Genomic DNA, 22,711 nt, shown 5'->3' on the forward strand with positions numbered 1-22,711 from the left:
AGCAGCTGCTGCAGCCGTCTCGGCTGCTGAAGCTGCACTGTCGGCTGCGGCAGATGCCCTCTCGGCGGAAGCGGACGCGCTCAATGTGGATGCGTCAGCACTCTCGGCGTAGACGGCCGCGCTCTCGGCGCAGGCGGCGACGCTGGGGGGGGGGGGGGGACGCGGCCATCGTACGGGCCTTCACGAAGCGTTTCCATGGCGCCATCTTTGCAAGAAGGGGCTGCGGGAATGGGGATCAGGATTCGTGGATTTGGGGGTTGCCGGCACTAGAGCAGACGAGCCGACGAAGCTTAAGGAGGGAGACTTAAATAGACCCATATATTTCCATCGCAAACGGTTCCTAGAAAACAACTTTGTGTGATGTTGTAGATATTTTTTATTAGTTGTGCAAGACGAATTTGGAATAAAGTGCCAACGGATGGTGTTTTAAATGAATGAGAAATTTTGTAGTACTAATACAACTGTCATGTCAAATTTTGGAAATTTCAGGGGTCATTTGACCTTCTAAGACATTTAAGTGATTTTCTAGCCATTTAATGACCATAATTGAAATTTCAACTACATGTACATGCAACAAATAACCATAACGGTTGGAAAACTCATATTTCGTGTACTTGTGCGTGATTTAATTTCATGTGCAGTAAATTGGAAGGAATTTTCAAACATATCGGTCTAACGACTATGACACAATTAAGCATGGAATGACATGGCATTTTAATTCCAAAAAAAATCAGAAACACATGAAACCTTGGTTGATGTAATGTCATGCCACCAAGATGATGTGGTAAAAAATAGCATGTTTGACCAAAGTTTGGATACACATCCCTCACAAACTGGAGCAACTCACTAGAAGGCTCGTGGTCCGAGAGGGAACAATGCATGTTTGATGATGAACGGGAGATAGCTTCCTCTTATGGCCTTCAAATTTTTTTCTACGTCTAACGTGCACTACTACAACTGTAATGTGAAATTTTGGAAAATTCTAGGGGTCATTTGACCTTTTAAAGACATCTAAGTGATTTTCTAGCCATTTAATGACCGTAATTCAAATTTGAACTACATCTACAGGAAATGCCTAACCAAAACGGTTTGAAAATTCATATTTATGTACTTGTGTGTGAGTTAATTCCATGTGCAGTAAACTAGAAGGAATTTTCAAAATTTGTATCATGACATGGACACATATGCATGAATACGTATGCATGGAGTGGCATGGCATTTTAATTTCAAAAAAATTCAGAAACACATGAAACCTTGGTTGATGTAATGTCATGCCACCAAGATGATGTGGTAAAGAAATTGGCATGTTTGACGAAAGTTTGGACACACACCCCTCACAAACCGGAGCAACTTGCTAGAAGGTTCGTGGTTCTGAGAGGGAACAATGCATGTTTGATGACGAACGGGAGATAGCTTCCTCTTACGGCCTTCAATTTTTTTACGTCTAACGTGCACTACTACAACTATAATGTGAAATTTTGGAAACTTCTATGGGTCATTTGACCTTTTAAATACATTTAAGTGATTTTCTAACCATTTAATGACCATAATTCAAATTTGAACTACACTACATGCAACACCTAACCAAAACGGTTTGAAAAATCATATATGTGTACTTGTGTGCGAGTTAATTCCATGTGCAGTAAATCAAGAATTTTCAAACATGTTGGTCTCACGACATGGACACATGCATACGTATGCATGGAGTGACATGGCATTTTAATTCAAAAAAATAGAAAAATGATCAGAAACACATGAAACCTTGGTTAATGTAATATCATGCCACCAAGATGATGTGGTAAAGAAATTGGCATGTTTGACGAACATTTGGACACACACCCCTCACAAACCAGAGCAACTCGCTAGAAGGTTCGTAGTTCCGAGAGGGAATAATGCATGTTTGATGACGAACAGGAGATAGCTTCCTCATACGGCCTTCAAATTGTTTCCTACGTTTAACATGCACTAATACAACTGTCATGTGGAAATTTGGTAAATTTCAGGGGTCATTTGACCTTTTAAAGACATTTAAGTGATTTTCGAACCATTTATTCACCGTAATTCAAAATTGAAATACATCTACATGCAACGCCTAACCATAATGGTTTGAAAAATCATATTTTTGTGTACTTGTGCACGAGTTAATTCCATGTGCAGTAAATTAGAAGGAATTTTCAAACATATTGGTGTCAAGGCATAGGCACATGCATGAAGTGCATGCCATGGCATTTTAATTCCAAAAAATTAAAAAATCATCAGAAAAACATCAAACCTTGCTTGATTTAATGTCATCCACCAAGATGATGAGGTAAAGAAATTGTCATGTTTGATGAAAGTTTGAACACACACCCTCACAAACCGGAGCAACTCGCTAGAAGGTTCGTGGTTCTGAGAAGGAACAATGCATGTTTGATGACGAACGGGAGATAGCTTCCTCTTACGGCCTTCAAATTTTTTCTACGTCTAACATGCACTACTACAACTGTAATGCGAAATTTTGGAAAATTCTAGGGGTCATTTGACCTTTTAAAGACATTTAAGTGATTTTCTAACCATTTAATGACCGTAATTCAAATTTGAACTACATCTACATGCAACGCCTAACCAAAACGGTTTGAAAAATCATATATGTGTACTTGTGTGCGAGTTAATTCCATGTGCAATAAATTAGAAGGAATTTTCAAACATATTGGTCTCACGACATGGACACATGCATACGTATGCATGGAGTGACATGGCATTTTAATTCAAAAAATTAGAAAAATGATCAGAAATACATGAAACCTTGGTTGATGTAATGTCATGCCACCAAGATGATGTGGTAAAGAAATTGGCATGTTTGACGAACGTTTGGACACACGCCCCTCACAAACCGGAGCAACTCACTAGAAGGTTCATGGTTCCGAGAGGGAACAATGCATGCTTGATGACGAACGGGAGATAGCTTCTGCTTACGGCCTTCAATTTTTTTCCTACGTTTAACGTGCAACTGTCATGTGAAAATTTGGTAAATTTCAGCGGTCATTTGACCTTCTAAAGACATTTAAGTGATTTTCTAACCATTTAATGACAATAATTCAAATTTGAACTACATCTACATGCAACACCTAACCAAAACAGTTTGAAAAATCATATTTTTTGTGTACTTGTGTGCGAATTAATTCCATGTGCAGTAAATTATAAGGGAATTTCGAACATATTGGTGTCAAGGCATGGGAACATGCATGGAGTGCATGCCATAGCATTTTAATTCCAAACAATTAAAAAATGATCAGAAAACATGAAACCTTACTTGATTTAATGTCATGCCACCAAGCTGATATGGTAAAAAAATTGGCATGTTTGACGAAAGTTTGGACACACACCCCTCACAAACCGGAGCAACTCACTTGAAGGTTCATGGTTCCGAGAGGGAACAATGCATGTTTGCTGACGGATGGGAGCTAGATTCCTCTTATGGCCTTCAAATTTTTTCCAATGTTTAACATGCACTAATACAACTGTCATGTGAAAATTTGGAAATTTTCAGGGGTCATTTGACCTGTTAAAGACATTTAAGTGATTTTCTAACCATTTAATGACTGTAATTCAAATTTGAACTACATCTACATGCAATACCTAACCGAAACGGTTTGAAAAATCATATTTTTGTTTACTTGTGTGCGAGTAAAAAAATCATGAGACAATGTAAATATATGGTGTTCAAAAAAGAAAATGTAAAGATCTGGCAAGACAACCGGCCCCCACACGATTGGCAGTCTATCTCGCGGCTCGAGGTTTGGTAGGTGAATGGCAGGGATCATTAATCAGACACGGTTCTACATTGGAAACCGTCAGCTATTATGTTCACACACGAATTTTGCTGCGGGAATCGTGTGTAATTCAAACTAAAGTACTCATAAATTCCAGCGACCGGTGTTTGTACTGTCCCCATCGATCTATATCCGGCCACCAATAAATACTACCTTGTTCATGTCGTCCCTCCTGCATTCTCATCTACATCCTCCTCTCTCTCTCTCTCACTCTCTCTCTAAAATCTCTACAATGGTGCTGCCGGTCTGCCCACACGCCACGAGGAGTCGCCGCCCCCGAGGACGCTCACTCGATTACCAGCGACGAGGACCCCTACGCGCCGCCTAACGAGGTTGCGCCGGACCCCCAACTTTGGATTGGTTTTGGTGCCAGTATAATATTTGTCTATGGAAGTCGATGCCGCCGGCTAAGAAAGCCAAGCAAGTGGCGTTCAAGAAGGAGATGGCGGAGGAGGAAGCCAGGTACCAGGCGGCTTGTGAAGCCCGTGATGCCACCTGGAAAAAGGAGGCCGCGGAGCTTTGGGGGCAGGCGCGTCATCATGACGATGAGGTGTACGAAGACGGGTACTTCGCGAGGAAGGTCATAGGCGCTGGGCGCCGCAACACTGCATGGAGATGGGCCGATAAGCTCCAATGTGCCACCGACGAGGAGCTCCGGTGGGCGCCCAATGAAATGGGAAGATCGACTGCGCGCGTCCTCCAGCAAGAGGCAGATCGGTACGTCAAGCGCTGCAAGGCGGAGGAGTCAGAGTACTGCCTCCGCACTGGGAAGACGCGCGCACCAGGGAGCTGCTGGCGAGGGGCTGCCGGAATACTGGCCCCAGGAGGGATTATTAGTTTTAGTATTGATCATTTTCAATTTTATGCATTGTACCTAGTAGTTAAGTATCATCACGTATATGTGATGATGTTATATATATATATATATATATATATATATATATATTCTATGATGATCTAATGAACAATTAATATGTATATATATTATGAATTCCATTTTCTATCTGTTTTTGTATACTAATTTGAATCTAGCTGTTATCATCCACATATATAGAATGGAAATCGTATATACACACATTGCAACAGAACATATAAGAATGGAAAACAGAGTACATACATTGAAACAGAGCAATACTATGATTGCTATGAATACATAGCTATCCATGTCCAAACGACTTTTTAAAATAAAATGTGTCCATGAGACCATGACCAGCAGTCCTTGCCTAGGGTAGCTCTTGGCTCTGCCTGAACTCGTGCAAACGTTCGTCCAAGCGGTCGACACGCTCACTGACGGTGTCCTGGACTAGGGGGTACTCACCGCGTCGTCTCCCGGTCAGTTAGATTGGGCCGAGGACCCCCATGGCTGTATACTCATGGGCCAGTTCCGAGAGCTGCCGCATACAAGGAAGATTCCACAAGACTTGGTGGTCAAGACAAGGACTCCTCCTCCACCGGTGTATTCGGCTAGGACACTTGTTATCCTAGGCCTCTTGTGCATTATATAAACCAGGGCCAGGCTAGTCAATAGATATACAAACAATCATACTCATAGGCTAGCTTCTAGGGTTTAGCCTCTATGATCTCGTGGTAGATCAACTCTTGTAATACTCATATCATCAAATATCAATCAAAGCAGGACGTAGGGTTTTACCTCCATCAAGAGGGCCCGAACCTGGGTAAAACATCGTGTCCCCTGCCTCCTGTTACCATCGGCCTTAGACGCACAGTTCGGGACCCCCTACCCGATATCCACCGGTTTTGACACCGACATTGGTCCTTTTATTGAGAGTTCTGCTGTGTGATCGGTAAAAGTATCGATGGCTTGTCTGCAGTTCAACTGCGATGCCGGCATCTTCGTCGCCAGCTCGACTGGTCACCTTGGCTTGACCGAGGACTGTACTCCATCTCCGATCGTCATGTTCGGACGAGGGCCTTCATCAACATCAACTCCGATCTCTATCAAGATCATGGAGGAATCAACCATGGAGCTCGGGGGCTCAACGTCAACATCGCCCTCGGGCGACCGTGCTGTTTTTCCAAACAGCAAACTTGTATCCGCTGCCACCACCTCTTAGAGCATCGCTTTGACGATCCCTTTGGTGGAATTGTGCGGAACTGAGTTTACAACAACCATGCAAAATTTTGTCGAATTCCGATGAAGGAATCTCCGGCAATCTACGATGTACCGGAGCCCTGTCAAATCTGGACGGGAATCTGGACGAGTTTAGGGCGTGGTCTCCAGCACCTAGCTCGGACGTCTTTGGAAGATCCAACCATTGATCGGCTGCGGAATTCCTATATCTAACACCCCTCAAAATTTCAGCTTGATCCGACCATCCAAACTCCGGGAACCTTCCGATTAGTGCATCACTTTTCGGGTCTATTTTCTGCGCGAATACGGATCTGACCCAAATTCATGTTTCTTTATGAACATGATATGGGACAACCTTCTTAAAGGAATTTTCTCCTAGGGTATTGTGCGTTGTTTTTAAACACGTGCCCATAAAACTTTAAGCCTCCTCTGAGGTAATCTTCACTATCATGCTGGTGTCAAACCAGTCCGGCAATGCTGCTCCACGGCTATCGACTTGTGCTAGACACGTCGTCGCCTTTTGATCCGAGCTCAACTTCTTCTAATCATCATCTCGGCGAGCGAACAAGAGTTCGGAAACACCAAGGATAAATCATCACCAACATCGCCGCCCCATGGATTACACGGAGTGGGCACACAGGCATCGCCGCATGGTCACTTCATCAAACCGGCATTGACCGCATCACAAGTTACGACCTGCGTCGGCATGGCCGCACTATTGCTTCTTCAAGCCGATGTCCATCATGCCAAACTGCTTCAACACCTCGGCTGACACGGCAGCTGCAACGTCTCCTTACCGACCCGCTCCGTCTCCTCGGCTATATCGAGGGCTTCACCATCTCTTCATCGACTTACATCGGAGACTTTGACATCACCACCCGACCAGCTTCATCACATTAGCTGGACCATGGGCTTTTCCTGGACGAGCCAACCTTTGCCAGCATCTCCATGCCACCGCTTCATCACCCATCAGGCAATGGGTGTGCGGATCTAGCCCCATGTTTGGGAGTAACCTTTCATCAGATTGCTACAACAGACAAACCAGGTGCTATTAATCCTATTATTTTGTCTTGCATGGGTTTATTTTTCCCAAGGAATTATTACTCCAGTTTGTTTCATCATCTATACACAGGTCTATCAAATGGTGGTCGTATTAATAATGGTGGCGTAGTGGTTCGGTTAGTTTCCGTATACAGTTCGGCTAATGCCGCACCCGAAACTCACACCGGCCTGCAAAATCAGGCTTGGCCACGCCTTCACCGTGTCACACCGACGCCCTGCATCGACATGACTTCGACGCCAGGCCACATCTTTTTCAATAAATTATTTTTTGTGAAAAACAACTATCCTTTTTGGACCGCACTATTTTATGTGCATAGGTGATCGAACTCGACTGCGTCATGTGGTCTCTTCGGCAAGCCGACGCCGCCGTCCCAATCTGCGTAAATCGGCTCATGTGATCACCTTGTTGGTCGTGTTGCCATACCGACGTGTTTAGTTGCGCCCGGGACTCCGACATCGCCGAGAGAGCTCTACCTTATCGAGTGTTCGGCGCACATGCCATATTTCTTTTATTATTCACTTTGCTTAAATTATTAATTATGCAGAGATTTTTTATTATCATGATCATTATTATCTCCGAATTGCACTATTTTTTGTGCACAGGTAAATGATTTCGGCCAGGCAGCGCTATTGCCTTGGCGCACCAATGTGCTAATGTGGGGGTTCTGTCATCACCTCACCGACCTACCGCATCACCTCGGCTGGACCGGGGGCTTCGTCATCACTTCATTAACACACACTGGGGGCTTCGGCGTCACACTGCCAGCCTGCTCTGTCGCCGCGGTCGGACTGGGGTTTTCACCTCCCCCATCGACTATGCTATGTCACCACTTCATCAAGCTGAGTTCTTTACTCGGACATCTCGGGACCGGCTTGGGGGCCGGGATCTCGTCCCGCCACAATCTCGGCCTGCATCATCAACATCGAGCACATTAACCAGCTAAGTCGCTTTCATGCTAAAAAACTTTCAGTTTTAAATTTTGTTCGGTTCGACCGAGCATTATACTTTTCGGTACAAAGTTTTTTAGGACAAAGTTCCTTGTCATAACTTTGTTTTGTGACTCACATGTTCAAATACCCCATTTATTTGGGGGCTCCCTTGATGGAGCTTTTCCTCGTGCATATGATTATACTTGTACGGCTTCGTTCCTTGCTCGTGTATTACGCCACAATATGCACCATATTGACCTAAGCGATTTGCAAGCCGGGTTGCCTCGCTCCTGTGTTTACCCCTACATTCCCGATTGTTCGGCTAGGGTGTAAAGGGAGCACCTCTGCAATTGTCACGACCGGGTCATCCAAGCTCTAACCTCAGACTGGGTGAAGCCGAAAGCTAGCGCTCTTATTGTTTTCAATCATGGTCGGCACACAACGGAACTCATGAGTACAAAAATCTATTGCACAAGTCTCATAGTAATAACGAGCACCGAAGAAAGGTATCGGTGGGGGTACTATTTTCTTCGAAGATGCTTCTTACACTTCGTTAGTAATATAGCATAAGTTCCCTGAGCGCGCTTTGTCTGTTACAGCCTTATGGCCTGATTGCTTGGTCATCGGAAACACCGTCGATACTCTCGACATGCGGAGTACATGAAACTTTTCGGCCCTTGGCCGAAGAGGGAGAAGCCGACGGTTGGTTAAGACGCATTTAAAGTTCGGGTGAACACATATATGATATAAGTACTTCGGTACATACAATCATTATATATAAAATTCTTTTACCCAAGTCACTTGGGGGCTCTTAAAATTTATATATGACCTGTAAATGTGTTTTATTCTTGGTCGTTGTCAAAACACGACAGAAGCAAAAAAAATTTATCTTTTCTCTCTTCCAATTTTTGGATTGGCACCAAACACTTGATCTTGTTCGGACGTCATGTTTTTACTGACGTTTTTTGGTTTTCCAAGCTTTTGGCACTTTTAAACTATTTGTGTGTTTTCAGCACAAGTCTCGCAGTGCAACGCCGGACACCTTTAGAGATTCGGCAAAAACATTCTCCGATGTTGCTATATACGCATCAGTTTTGAATTGTGTCTTCAGTCAATAGTTGGGTTACCCGGCTCCTGCGCTTGCCTCCTACGTTCCGCTTTGTTCGACTAGCTGTGCAAAGGGAGAACCACTGTGATTGTGCTTCCAGCTCACATGGTTAAGCACCTCAGTGGAGAAAGCCAAAAAATGACTGTCACAAATAAGTGTAAACTGGTCGGTGATCCGATGACTGTGTTAAATGATGGGCCATTCATAACATTGGCCGAAGTGTTTACGGCTTGACCTCGACTGCCGCCGAACACTACCGGGGGCTAGTAACTGGCCTCCCAAACTAAATCCTCAATATTTTGCTCTTACATTAGAGCTGAGGTTTCATGATCATGCTTAGCATGACAACCCAAAGAAAGGAACCGATAGCGGGACTATTTTCTTTGGAAGACATTTCTTATGTTAAATAGTAATATAACATATCTCTCTGCGTGCCTTTGTTTATAGAACCGTATGGCCAGATTGCCTTGTTTGTCATAAATCTTTGCCCTCATAAAGGCTATATAAAGTAGGAAAAACACTCCTCGACTACTGGCCGAGGAGGTGGAAGCCGATGAGCGATCAACAAAGTTTTGTACAATGCGGATCCGAGCATTAATGACATAAAGTACTTGGATACATAGAGTCATTACACATAATTTGTGATTTTACTATAGATATAGATCCTTAATTCGGCCACCCGTGCCCGCATTAAGGCTCGGGGGCTACTAGGCTTCGGGCTTATTATTTACAAATATTAAAGGGGCACATCGATCCCCTGATCTGGTGTTGTCACCCGACCAGTGTCTCGGGGGCTACTACATTGCTTGTCCAATGCAGAAAATTTTAACTGCAATATAGTTTCCGAGGAGATTTTGATCCTCAGGTTGGTCGGCCGCACCCAACCTGAGTCTTGAGGACTGAGCACGCCGCTTTTTGTGTCCTGAAGTATTTTGCCGAGCTAGGACTTGATCCTCAGGCCGATTTTGCAAATCAACCTAAGTCTCAGCGGCTACTGGGATCAGCGGTCTTATGTCATCCTTCAGGTGCATCTCGGGTTTTAGACCGATACACACCTTGAGGGATACTGGCTATATATCTCGGCAGAGAATAAATTGCACCAATCAAAAATATTGACAAAAAATCGGCCCGCAGTCGGGGTGGTGCACCACCTCGGAAGAAGTCCGGCATAAAGCTCGGGCGCTAGTGGCTGGCTCCATAGAGGGCATTTTCGGCATTAAGCTCGGCTAAACTCCTTCAACTTTTTTGAACCAAGGTGATTTATGACACCTTGGATATAGTCCGGCATTGGAGCTCGGATAACAGTCTGGCATTGGAGCTTGGACATAGTCCGGCGTTGGAGCTCGGATACATTGCAGCGTTGGAGCTCGGAAGCGGTCCGGCATTGGTGCTCGTCTGCAAAAGATACCACGAATATAGTCCGGCGTTGGAGCTCGGACGCAAGAGGACGCTGCCGCCCAAGAACAACTTCAAACCCAAGGTGTGGCATAAAAATAACAAGGCATTGATAAAGGCCGGAAACTTAAAGGGGCTCCTCGGATACCCAACGTATAAACTCTTCGGATGCATGTTGGTGATCCTCAAGATCGAAGAAGATTTGTTGAACCAGTTTTTAAGACTGACGACCGAAGATGAAGAACAATTCAGAAGAATCGAGGAGTGTCCCCAACTTGAAGACCGGTTCAGGGGGCTACTGACGGTGTCCTGGACTAAGGGGTACTCACCACATCGTCTCCTGGTCAGTTAGATTGGGCTGAGGACCCCCATGGCCGTATACTCGTGGGCCAGTTCGGACAGTTGCCGCATACAAGGAAGATTCCACAAGACTTGGTGGTCAAGACAAGGACTCCTCCCCCACCGGTGTATTCGGCTAGGACTCTTGTTATCCTAGGCCTCTGGTGCATTATATAAACCAGGGCCAGGCTAGTCAATAGATATACAAACAATCATAATCATAGGCTAGCTTCTAGGGTTTAGCCTCTATGATCTCGTGGTAGATCAACTCTTGTAATACTCATATCATCAAGAACAATCAAAGCAGGACGTAGGGTTTTACCTCCATCAAGAGGGCCCGAACCTGGGTAAAACATCGTGTCCCCTGCCTCCTGTTACCATCGGCCTTAGATGCACAGTTCGGGACCCCCTACCCAAGATCCGTCGGTTTTGACACCGACACTCACGGTACATTTGGAGCGCGATATCGAGCTCCAAGTTGGCTTTTTCATCAGAGATCACCAGCTCGAGGATGTGATGGCCATGTTCCTCTACTGTGCCTAGGTGGACACCTGGGCCAAGGAGGCGGTCGAGCCTACAGACCAGCGCGCTGGCATCCAGCGGGCCGCAGACAAGGCGAACGGCGACACCCATGTGAATGGCGCGGCGGGCGTCCGGTGCAAGTACGCTGCGGCCAGCCTCTGGTGCAAGTATGGCGCTGAGGGCCTCTACCCACTCCTGGCGAGGAATGGGGGTACTAAAGGGACGTGTACCCAGCTGCGACACCGTGTCGACAGCAGGCAAGCACCGCTTGATCCGCTCTTGCTGTGCGGCACACTGCGCCTCTCATGTTGCGGCGCTCCAATGGTCTCGCCGTGCAGCGAGCCGTAGCCTATCAGGGTGGAAACACCTAGCTTGCTCTACGGTGCGCCATCGATCATGTTGTGTGGCGAGCTACAACCTATCGGTGCTGACATGCCTATCTTGATTCGCGGCGCTCAAGCGCCATGCGCCAAAGGTCTGCTCAACCCTGGCAATGATGCTCATCACGGCGTCGTCCATCGCGTTGCAGGGGAGCGTCTCGGCCTCGATGGGCCATGGCGCCTACTCGTTTTCCTCGTTGACGAGGTTGATGGCTGAGGCGGCGCTTTGGCGGGTTGGCATGCTTGGAAAAGGTGGATGTGCTACAGGTTGCGCTTTGTCACCTTCATGTGTCGCGCGCCCCCTATGCGCAATATAGCAGGGTGGCGGGAAATAGGTGAGGAAATGGCGGGAAACGATGACATGTTCATAAAACGCCATCAACTAATGGAAACTTAGCATCCAGCTAGCACAAGAAGTAGATGATGATCAGATGAACACGGACCACACTAGGGAACCCGTCAGTGATGAATTCATCAATCCCAAACGGTTGAATACTAGCAAGCATTTGCCCACAACACACACGGCCTATTCCATCACAAATAGGTCGGATGGATCAACTGTATGCTGTGTATCACACATTGTCAAAAAGTAATGCAGTAGACCTTCTTTAACGTGTGTTAAAAAATAAAAACAAGGACCTAGAGGTTAAATTAGCTGACGGAATGGGGCATTTCGGTCATTTGACCGAAATGACCCATCCCATCACCTAATTTAACATCGACACAACTTCCCATCCAGTCACCCATCCAATGGCTGCTCCAGCCTGAGCACACTTAACTTGATAAATTTCTTACTTGAGCTACTGGTGGAACAACTAGTCCTTGCTGATAGGAATGCCTCTTCACATCCTTGCTGATAGGAATGAGATCCACAATGGCCAATAGATGTTGTGTAGACAGAGCATATGACATACGTCTTATTAGAAGCAATCGTCTGCGTTATTATCGGTCTTCGCACACATTTCTGATTACAGACCTATTTGCCGCATATCACACACATCTTTTTATATTGAACCGTTTCTGTTCTCTTGCCTAATCACAAACAGTTCATCCGAGTGAACCGTATATTGTACATCGCATACACCTTGATCGGGGCTGACTGTTTCTTTTGGGTTGCCTAATCACACACAGTTCATCCCAGTGAACCATATGATGTGTCCTCTGACCGTTTCTTTTGCGCTGATCGGGCTGACCGTTTCTTTTGGTGCTAAAGAGGCAAGCGCAAGCGCGGAGTCCCGAGGCATCAATCAAAGGTTTCCATATTGGTGCAATAAGACCAAGACCAGCAGGACGGCAGGATGGAGGTCACCGTGGAGCCCTGGACGGTGTCATCACCAGAGCCTTTGGCAGGCGAAGACGATCTTTTGTCAGGATAGCTTGTACTAGCTGTCCCCCATCAAATTGGCCGTTGTGGGATCCCTTCCCACCTGATATTTGGGGAGAGGACCCGGGCCACTATAAATAGGACTAGCCACCACCTTAGAAGGGGGGACGATCCTCTACCACATCAACTGACAAAGCACAAGAGCACCTCTCCTTAGGAGGCTGTTCTTCCCTTGTAACTGTTCATCCTCAACCCAAGAGGCAATCCACCACACCACACTGGAGTAGGGTATTACTCCACATCGTTGGCCCGAACTAGTATAAACCTTATGTCCCTTTGCTTTGCGAGTTCGGCACGCTAAGCCTTGAGATTGCGGTGAGGGCATGAGCTAGAGGGAGGAGAGATCTTTGTTCGCACCCCCGTGTTCGAGCCTCAAGGGTTTTGCCAGAACCCGAAATCCGACATTTGTCATGCCAGGTAGGGGTGCGCCGAAGCTCCGCCTCTCCGCTTGCTTCGTCAAACTTCATGCAGGACGCCACCCCTCCGGTTAGGCCGGCGTGCGCCTGTGGATGCGCCGCGGGCGTCCGGGCCTTCACCCACACCTTGCGGCAGGTGCAGTGGCCGCACAAGTTCAAGCCAGAGATGCCACCCCACTATGATGGCGCGGCAGATCCGGCGGCCTTCCTGCGGGCGTATGAGAAGGCCGTGCTCGAAGCCGGAGGCGACGACCAGGTCATGGATGACTTGTTCCCCTGGCCCTGGTCGGCGCGCCACGCATCTAGCTGCTCAACTTGCCAGGATCTTCAGTGACCTCCTGGGAGGAGCTGCGCGGTCTCTTCATCGCGTGCTTCGCGGCACCGGCGCCCCTCGTCGCGGCCCTCCTCGGCAGCTCGCAGGCACCACCCTCGGACCGTCACACCAAGCTGTTCTTTTGCCAGATTGGCACTGCCTCCGCCTGCCAAGGAGCTCCCCTGGGTTGGGCGGCGCCCAAGGCTGACCTTACCTTCGACACGGGGGATCACCCCGCCACCACCGTCGGCTCGGGCATGCTCCCAACGCTGTGCATGCCCACCATCTATAGTGTAGCTATCACCAAGACCCTCATCCACAGCAGCGCTGGTCTCAATGTGCTCTCTGTGGAGGCTTTCAGCCTTCTCCATGTACCACTCCAACAGCTCCGACCCAGCAAGCCCTTCTCCGGGGTCGGCGGCGCCTCCACCAACCCCTTGGGGCAGATCCGCCTCTCTGTGACCTTTGGCACCCGCGACAACTACCGCACCGAGCTGATCGACTTCGACATCGCCCGCATCAGCCTCCCGTACAATGCCATCCTCGGATACCCGGCTCTGGCTCAGTTCATGGAGGCGACCCATCCGGCCTACAATCTCATGAAGATGCCTGCTACCTCTTGAGCACTGCGTTGGTTTTCCCTTGATGAGGAAAGGGTGATGCAGCAAAGTAGCGTAAGTATTTCCCTCAGTTTTTGAGAACCAAGGAATCAATCCAGTAGGAGGCCACGCGCGAGTCCCTCGCGCCTACACAAACAAATAAAATCCTCGCAACCAACGCAATAAGGGGGTTGTCAATCCCTTCATGGTCACTTACGAAAGTGAGATCTGATAGATATGATAAGATAATATTTTTGGTATTTTTATGATAAAGATGCAAAGTAAATAAAGCGAAATAAAAACGGAAAAGGAAATAGCTTGTTGATGAAAGATTAATATGATGGAAAATAGACCCAAGGACCATAGGTTTCCCTAGTGGCTTCTCTCGAGAGCATAATTATTACGGTGGGTAAACAAATTACTATTAAGCAATTGACAGAATTGAGCATAGTTATGAGAATATCTAGGTATGATCATGTATATAGACATCACGTCCGGGACAAGTAGACCGAGTCCTGCCTGCATCTACTACTATTACTCCACACATCGACCGCTATCCAACATGCATCTAGAGTATTAAGTTCAAAAGAACAGAGTAAAGCTTTAAGCAAGATGACATGGTGTAGAGGGAAAAACTCATGCAATATGATATAAACCCCATCTTGTTATCCTCGATGGCAACAATACAATATGTGCCTTGCTGCCCCTACTGTCACTGGGAAAGGACACCGCAAGATTGAACCCAAAGCTAAGCACTTCTCCCATTGCAAGAAAGATCAATCTAGTAGGCCAAACCAAACTGATAATTCGAAGAGACTTGCAAAGATAACCAATAATACATAAAAGAATTCAGAGAAGATTCAAATATTTTTCATAGATAAACTTGATCATAAGCCCTCAATTCATCGATCTCAACAAACACACCGCAAAATAAGATTACATCGAATAGATCTCCACAAGAGAGGGGGAGAACTTCGTATTGAGATCCAAAAAGAGAGAAGAAGCCATCTAGCTAATAACTATGGACCCGAAGATCTGAAGTAAACTACTCACACTTCATCAGAGAGGCTATGGTGTTGATGTAGAAGCCCTCCATGATCGATGCCCCCTCCGGCGGAGCTCCAGAAAAGGCCCCAAGATGGGATCTCACGGGTACAGAAAGTTATGGCGGTGGAGTTAGGGTTTTGGCTCCGTATCTGGTAGTTTGGGGGTACGTAGGTATATATAGGAGGAATAAGTACGTCGGTAGAGCAACATGGGCCCCACGAGGGTGGACGGCGCGCCTGCCCCCTACCTCATGCCCTCCTATTTGCTTTCTTGACGTAGGGTCCAAGTCCTCTGGATCATGTTCGTTCCGAAAATCACGTTCCCGAAGGTTTCATTCCGTTTGGACTCCGTTTGATATTCTTTTTCTGTGAAACTGTGAAATAGGCAAAAAAAACAGCAATTCTGGGCTGGGCCTCCGCTTAATAGGTTAGTCCCCAAAATAATATAAAAGTGTATAATAAAGCCCAATAATGTCCAAAATAGGATATAATATAGCATGGAACAATAAAAAATTATAGATATGTTGGAGACGTATCAAGCATCCCCAAGCTTAATTCCTTCTCGTCCTCGAGTAGGTAAATGATAAAAACAGAATTTTTGATGTGGAATGCTACTTGGCATAATTTCAATGTAATTCTCTTAATTGTGGTATGAATATTCAGATCCGAAAGATTCAAGACAAAAGTTCAATATTGACATAGAAATAATAATACTTGAAGCATACTAACTAAGCAATTATGTCTCTTCAAAATAACATGGCCAAAGAAAGTTATCCCTACAAAATCATATAGTCTGGCTATTCTCCATCTTCACCACACAAAGTATTTAAATCGTGCACAACCCCGATGACAAGCCAAGCAATTGTTTCATACTTTTGGTGTTACCAAACTTTTTCATACATGAGCGTGAGCCATGGACATAGCACTATATGTGGAATAGAATGGTGGTTGTGGAGAAGACAAAAAGGGAGAAGATAGTCTCACATCAACTAGGCGTATCAACGGGCTATGGAGATGCCCATTAATAGATATCAATGTGAGTGAGTAGGGATTGCCATGCAACGGATGCACTAGAGATATAAGTGTATGAAAGCTCAACAAAAAGAACTAAGTGGGTGTGCATCCAACTCGCACTACAAAAAAAGACACATCCATGACATTTTGGGCCGAATGAATTTTTTTCTGTCATACATATGACACTTCTATGATGATAATTGTGACAAAACCCGGTATCATCATAGATGTGGTGGGCTCCTACTTCTATGACAAAAAATCATGACAGAAAATGGGCTTTTCGTCCTGGGCGGGCCGGAGACGCAGCTGCATGACATTCTTTGGGCCGTCCATGACGGAAAAAACCATGGTAGAAGCGAGGGGGAGGAAAGTTTCGGGGAGTTCCCGGTTACGGTGGGAGGTTGGCGGCCGAGCGATGCGTGTTTCTCTCGTACACGTACGCGCGTGTGTGCGAGGCGTCGGCTCTAACTGAACCCGAGCGAGGCGTTGGGCTCTAACTGAACCCGAGCGATTGTAGTGCAGGCTACGTGTTACTGAACCCGAGCGATCGATCGACGGCTTTTAACTGAACCCGATCGAGTGATTCCTTCGCTACTGCTGCTAATTGAGGCTGATCGATGCTACCTCTGGGATGAACAGTGAGCGTTGCGCACGGGGGGGGGGGGGGGGTGGATGAACAGTGAGCGATGGCGTTGCCTCTGGATGAACAGGACCCCGTGGTGTGGTGGAGGGCTGGATGAATAGTAGACAATGGAGGGGTGCCTGTGGAGGGGTGGTTGAACAGGACCCCGTGGTGTGGAGGGCTGGATGAACAATAGACGGTGAAGGGGTGCCCATGGAGGGGTGGATGAACAGTAGCGGGTGGAGTAGCGCGCAGTGGAGGCTGGATGAACAGGAGCCCGTGGAGGCTGGAGGAGGTCGACGGTGGAGATGAACAGTATCCCGTGGAGTCCCGTTTTGCGGTACGCCACACCCCTCCCGATGAACAGGACCCCCGTTTGGACCGTAGCGCTCCAACACAAGTCCGTTTCGTCCGTTTTGCGGTACGCCACACCCCTCCCGATCAACAGGACCCCCGTTTCGACCGTAGGAGGTCCGTTTCGTCCATTTTGCGGTACGCCACACCCCTCCCGATCAACAGGACCCCCGTTTCGACCGTAGGAGGTCTGTTTCCTCCGTTTTGCGGTATGCCAGACCCCTCCCGGTCAACAGGACCCCGTACCGAACGTAGGAGGTCCATTTCCTCCGTTGTGCGATAAGCCAGGCCTTGTTTCCATCGCCTGTTCCGTCCAATCCCTCCCGATGAACATGACCACGCATTCCGTTTCGACCCAGCCGGTTGGCTCCCACGCGTTCCGTTGCCTCCCGATGAACACAACGCATTCCGTTGCCTCCCCATGAACACGACGGATTCCGTTGCCTCCCCATGAACACAACGACCATGCTGTTTCTCCGTTCCGACCCAGCCATGTACACGAGCCCTGGCCGTACTTATGCGCGAGTAGGCGTTCGAGATCCCGCCCGTATGTACACATACATGGCCGTATTTTCTTTCTTGCACCCTGGCCGTTGTACGTACGTGTACATGCTACGTGCGCGCCTCTACTACGACACGTACGCGCCTCTACTACGACACGTGCGTGCCTCTACATCCACCAGTATATATGTACGTACACGTTCGCGACCAGAATGACAACGCTACGTACGCTTCGACCAGGTGGGTCCCGACTGTTAGGCACTTCCTTGCTTGCGAAGATGTAGCTGGTGGGTCCCAGCAGTCAAGGGGGCGAATCATTTTTTTTGCCCAGACGCACTTCCTTGCGTGCGAAGATGTAGCTGGTGGGTCCCAGCAGTCAGGGGTAAACGTTTTTTTCGTGAAATACGGTGGCCCGTCCGGTGGGTCCCCGCTGTCAGGCGGAGGAATAATTATTTTGCACATAATAAGGAGGCACTTCCTTGCTGCGGCCGTGGACCCAGCTTTCAGGCTCTCCACATACAGTCCACGTCCGATGGAAGCCATTCCTTGACCACGTTGACCACGCCGCGCCGAGAGCACCAGGGCGGTGGACGATGGCGAGGCCTAGGAAGGAGACGATGTGGAGCCGGGGAAGACGCGACAGTGGATGCCCACGCGTAGAGGAATACGAGGGTTCACTGGTTCGTTGCGGTGTGAGGCTGCCGTCGCCGCATAATAACAGGGGGTGTGGGTGAGTAGAGGGATGGCCTGGCCAGCGGTGGGAGTAGTAGGGGGCGGTGAGGCCTCCGCCGCGTCGCAGCCGACCACGGGAGGCAGGAGCACGAGGCACGACCGGCACTGGTTTGGGCGGCTGGAGCAAGAAGACTAGAGGTTGAAGAAGCACTACGGCCGTTGGATGAACATCGTATGGTCACTGGAGCTAGAATCGTGCATATTGACTAAGTTGACAAAGCCCTCCGTCCCCATCAAGTTAGTGGGCCCACAAGTCAGCCTGCCACTATACTGGGTCCCAGCTAACAGGGGGAGTATTCATTTTTTTGTGCGTAATAAGGAGGCACTTCCTTGCGTGCGAAGATATAGCTGGTGGGTCCGAGCTGTCAGCGGCAGTAACATTTTTTCGCGAAATACAGAGGCCCTTTCGGTGGGTCCCTGATGTCAGGTGGAGGAATCATTATTTTGTGCGTAATAAGGAGGCATTTCCTTGCGTGCGGCCGTGGACCCAGCTGTTGCCCTCTCCACGTACAGTCCACTTCAGATGCATGTCGGTCGTTGACCACGTTGACCAGGCCGCGCCGAGAGCACCAGGCAGTGGACGACGGCGAGGCCTAGGAAGGGAACGACACGGAGGTAGGGAAGACTCGGTAGTTGTTTCCCACACGGAGAGGAGTACGACTGTACGAGGGTTTACTGGTTCGTCTGCCGTCGCCGGAGAATAACAGCAGGTGTGGGTGAGTAGAGGGATGGCTAGGCCAGCGATGGGAGTACGGTGGGGTGGTGAGGCCTGCGCGGCAGCACAGCCGGCCGCGGGGAGGAGGGAGCAGACAGTCCAGCCGGCGCTTGTTTATGAGGCTGGAGTAGGAAGAGCAGAGATTGAAGAAGCACGACGGCCGTTCGATGGACATCCAACAGTCACTGGTTGTGCGTCAACCTTTTTTAGAAAGCCTCAAATCTGTGGAAAATAGCATACAGCCCATCTGCCATTATTTCTAATAATTTACAACCCATTTTCTAATTCTTAAGGTTTTTTTGGAGCCCATATTCTTTTTGTTAGCATTACAGCCCATATTGTGGCCACGGTTAAAAAATTGTACGAAATTTTGCATATTTCGGTGCGGTCCGAACTGTTTTTAATCCCGAAATTTTGACTCACATTCAAACTGATTTTAAAAATAAATGTATATCAATATAAAATCCAACAAATTCTCCACGCATAAAAATTAATGTAATTTAAAATCTCGAAATGAAAAAAAGATATTTGAACCTAATTGCCAGTTTGATCTGTTTTAAAAATGTACAACCCATTTCTCATTACTGATAGGCCATTTTCTCGGCCAGCCGAATGAAGCTCTCCTCGTCTTGAAAGATTTGCAGCCCAATAGGCCTGACAAAGCAACTTACTTGGCAAATCACAAAAAACTGGGCTATGGCCGTGGACCCAGCTGTCAGCCTCTCCACGTACAGTACTCTTCCGATGGAAGTCGGTCGTTGACCACATTGACCACGCCGCGCCGAGAGCACCAAGGCGGTGGATGATGGCGAGGCCTAGGAAGGGGACGACGTGGAGCCAGGGAAGACGCGACAATGGATGCCCACGCGGAGAGGAGTATGAGGGTTCACTGGTTCGGCCGTAGCGTGAGGCTGCCGTCGCCGCAGAATAACAGGGGGTGTGGGTGAGTAGAGGGATACCATGGGCCAATGGTGGGAGTAGTAGGGGGCGGTGAGGCCTCCGCGGCATCATAGCCGGCCACGAGAGGCAGGAGCACGCGACACGATCGACGCTGCTTTGGGCGGCTGGAGCAAGAAGACGAGAGATTGAAGAAGAATGCCGGCCGTTGGATGTAAATCCAATGCCTTCTTAGGCTTTGACCTACCGGACCACATGTCAGCCACTCCCTTTGTTTTTTTAGTCCATTTGGTGGGCTGGGTGAAACAATGATGTAGCATCTATGCAACCCATTTAAATCCCATTTGCATTTTTCTCGAAATCCGCGGACTTGCTGGGCTGGGTGAAAATATCATGTTGGGCTAGACAGAGAAATATTATAAAAACATAAACACATGATTGCTTGTCTGTAAAATCTTTGCAAGCTTATGTACGCAATCACTAGGAGTTAACTTGCCAAGTTATATATAAACAATTATTATTATTATTTTGTAAGAACTTTCAACTCTCAGCGAGGTCAACTCCTTCTCCTGCCCGTTGCTGATGATCTTGTATTGCTTCTGGATGTCGACAAGCTTGTTGCACCAGATGGCCGAATCGTCACGTTCTTCCTTCTCTCCACCATAGCGAAGGTGCAGTCGGCGCTGCCGATGAAACAGGCGAATGCTCCAGAACCTGGTGCAGCCATAGGACTGAGGCGCGGCAGAGCTTCACCGAGTCTGTATCGTTGGTGTACATCACATTCAACTTGGTGCAGCCATAGGACTGATCGGCGAACTCAAAGGGGAACTCCTTGCTGAAGTCCATATCCAGCAGGCTCACCCCTCGGATCGCTATTGGAGTCTCTTCGAGTGAACGAGTGTGTAGGCGGCGACAGCAGTTCGTTTTTCAGCTCTTGGGGAACTGGATTCAACAGTAAGCTGAGTGTGTACAGGCGACAACAGTTACTACCCCTCCCTCGTCCGCTGCACGCCCGGCAGAAGATGCACCCTCGGACACATGTCCGTTCACGAGCGGGTCTGTATTGGTATTGTAATAACAGGAGTTAGTGGTCACTTTACTTAAATTTAATTAGCTTTAATAGAAATTTATACTTAAAACAAGCAATGCATTCGCTCGTTCTATCAGTGCCACAGGATCAACATGCACAACAATTAGAATTATTATTCTCAAGACGCACACGATCAGCACATTTGTCGCACTTTCACAAAGATAATACTACCAAGTTTGAACTGTTTGTTATGGTTGTTGTCCTCTGCATCATCATGCCGTTTTCCTAGCTTGCAAGATTTAGAACCAACAAATAAGATCCAAATAATAAGTACAACAAAGATGCCTACACATCACATTGATTCCCAGCTCGCAAGATTCAGAACCAACAAATAAGATCCAAATAATAAGTACACCAAATATGCCTACACATCTTATTGATTCCCAGCTTGCAAGATTCAGAACCAACAAATAAGATTCAAATAATAAGTACAACAAAGATACCTACACATCTCATTGATTCCCAGCTTGCAAGATTCAGAACCAACCCATTAGAGACTTTTGATAAAGTGAATATCGGGATTAAATCCATCTTGGCTAGCCATGTCATACAATCGAAGAACTTGGCGAATGCTCTTCACTGTCACAACATCTGTGGTTGAGTATTCCTGTTTGCACAACATGTTTGCACAGCACAAACAAGGAGACAGGAGAGCATGATTTCGCTTTAATAGCGGCCTCCTTGAACTCAACCTCCAGCTCTACTTGGATGAGGTCTGCCTGGAGTTCCATGATTCAATTCATGCGCCTTTTTCTGCAGTTCACCTAAAATGAAGCAAAGATTGCATCATTCAGCTAGCAAGAAGTACTTGCTCTTGTGAGCTGGCAGGTTCTTCTTTAGTAGTTGCACTAAAATTAAGGAACATTAAGGTTGGTTGTCCGGCTCATGTAAGGTGCAACTATAATTTTCTTATCCTTTTGTGCAGTTCCACTAAAATAAAGTGCCATTGTGGTGACAGTGATGGCTCCATCTTGCAAAGGCTAATAAAATGTTGCACGAGATTACCAGCAGAACTTGACGGAGATTTTGGAAACTCCAATCACCATTTTGTGCAGTTCCACCAAAATTGAGAGATGTTGCCCACGTGACATTTTAGTTGAACTGCACAAGACACTCATTCCAAAAAAAAGTGTTTTGTGCAGTTCACCAAAAGGTCACAATAGCAACAAGGTGAAATGGATATCCCTATCTGCACAAAAGATAGAAAGTAAACAGTTGTTGGTCAATAAGAATATACGAAACATATACAAAATGAAAAGAAGCATCTTAATTATGTTCATGGCAATCACGCAAGGACAGTAGAAATTTTGAAACGTCAGCAATGCTTCATGTTACTAGAAGCATTACGATCAACAATGAGATTCCTCAAATATGGGATTACTTTAATG

Source organism: Triticum aestivum, chromosome 2A (assembly GCF_018294505.1).
Source record: "Triticum aestivum cultivar Chinese Spring chromosome 2A, IWGSC CS RefSeq v2.1, whole genome shotgun sequence".
NCBI classification, from domain to species: domain Eukaryota; kingdom Viridiplantae; phylum Streptophyta; class Magnoliopsida; order Poales; family Poaceae; genus Triticum; species Triticum aestivum.